The 1,796-nt window shown below is 47.9% G+C and overlaps 1 pseudogene; it reads left to right on the forward strand.

Annotated features, from left to right (window-relative positions):
* Window positions 1-48: 48 nt before the first annotated feature.
* Window positions 49-669, forward strand: LOC111735094 (annotated as a pseudogene).
* The last annotated feature ends 1,127 nt before the right edge of the window (window positions 670-1,796 follow it).

Below are 1,796 nucleotides of genomic sequence, written 5' to 3' on the forward strand. Positions count from 1 at the left end.
GGGGAACGGGAATGGGAGACATCACCTCAGTGTTCTCATCCATTACAGTGTTACCATCCCCTCCTTTCTCAATGACGCCTTGCACCTGGTGGTCCTGAAGATAGCCCAGGATCCCGGCCTTTTCCCAGCCAGAGTCTGTGTGTAGAAAGTTCCAGAGGCCTCACCGTGGACTCAGTCTGAGAGCCAAGCGCGGCCTGTGGAGACGAGCAGCCTGGTGACCCTGGGTGTGAAGAAGCAGGTTGCTGGGAAGAATGCTCCTTGCTCGACCAAGTCTTCCGGATTGTTACATGGAGTCTACCATTGATTTTCCATACAGAGCAATAAATCATGGGGATTGGGCGCCCACCTACCACCTGTCCCTCCACAAAAAGTGATTGACTCGTCCACAAGAGTGGACGTGGTGGAACCCTCTGAGACTGAAGCTAGCGTGTCCTCCCTCCCTGACCGTGCACACGCACGTGCCTTTCCACCTCACGCAGGACATCGCGAGAACGCTTTGAGCACCTAGGCTGCACAGTTGCCCGGACCAAACTTGAGTCTGCGCAACAGGCTCTTGGCACAGGAGGGCCAGCTGATTGCTGCGCAGCTGCAGGAGCATCGCCTCTGGGCCTCGGTCTCCCAAGTTTTGCCTCAACCTGCGGCCCATGGGGGTGGAGGAATACAGGGGGAGTAGGGTGGTGTCAGACGCAAGGTCCTGCTGCTGGGCCCGAGGTCTTCATCCCTGAGGATGGCCAGCATTTTGAGAACTGCCTGGTGACTATGGGGTGAAGGATGTGCAGCATCAAGGCAGGGGCCGGCCTGGGTGTTTCGCAGTTCCGACTCGAACCGTTGGTCTTTGTCCTTCTTTTTGGGAAAGAGGCTCCTGGCATCTCTGTCCTGTCCCTGGGCTGGGGGCTGAGTGAGGGACTCAGGCACAGGTGGCCCTCTGCTGTGAAAATAGTCTTATATATCAAGAAACAATATGTCAAGCATCATAAACTAGTTCATTTTCTCACCGAAAAAATATGTAAATAAATAATTTTTTAGTTATTAGTTTTCATTTCTAGAAATCTCATTTGGCTCCTTTTTGTATTTTCTATTTCTCTCATTATATTCATGTCTTTCTTTAAATCCTTGAGCTTATTTATAATAACTGTGTTAACATTTTTCAGGTAATTTCATCATCTTTGTCATCTCTATGTCTGTTTTGATTTACTGATTTCCCCCTAGATTATTTGTCATATTTTCCTGCCACTTTGTATGTCTAGTGATTATTGATGGAATGATGGAGGATGTGAATATTATGCTGATGAGTGGCTGGATTTATTTTTCTTCCTTTAATAAGTTTGAATTTTGTTTTGGCAGGTATTTATTTTGTGAATCAGCTTGGTCCTTTATAGGCTGTTTTTAACTTTTATTAAAGTAGGCAAAGAGTAGTGTAGGGTTAACTCAGAAGACTGATAGCTGGTCGGCCAGTAGCCAAGAAAGACTACACAAATTGCTTTCAGCGGTGCCTACTCTCAAGGATGTTTTCTGCTGCTCCCATAGACATTATCTGCTCCTGGAACCAAGCAGCACATCTTGCCCCCATCAGTCTGAGAAGGTGGCTGCTCCCCCAATGATATGACCCTCTCCTTCTGCTTGTGTGAATAAAAATCTCTGCTTGCTCTTGGTCAGCAGCTTTATTCCTGAAGTTTCAACTGTCTGCTGCTGAAGCTTCTGTACCTTGTGAGTAATAAACAGCATTCCTTACCCCTCTGGTCCTCCTGGTGTTTCTTCCGGAATATCCAAACCCGGGTGCAAGTTCCAGGTCTGGG

This window comes from Pteropus vampyrus, unplaced genomic scaffold (genome assembly GCF_000151845.1).
Source record: "Pteropus vampyrus isolate Shadow unplaced genomic scaffold, Pvam_2.0 Scaffold14789, whole genome shotgun sequence".
Lineage (NCBI taxonomy): Eukaryota > Metazoa > Chordata > Mammalia > Chiroptera > Pteropodidae > Pteropus > Pteropus vampyrus.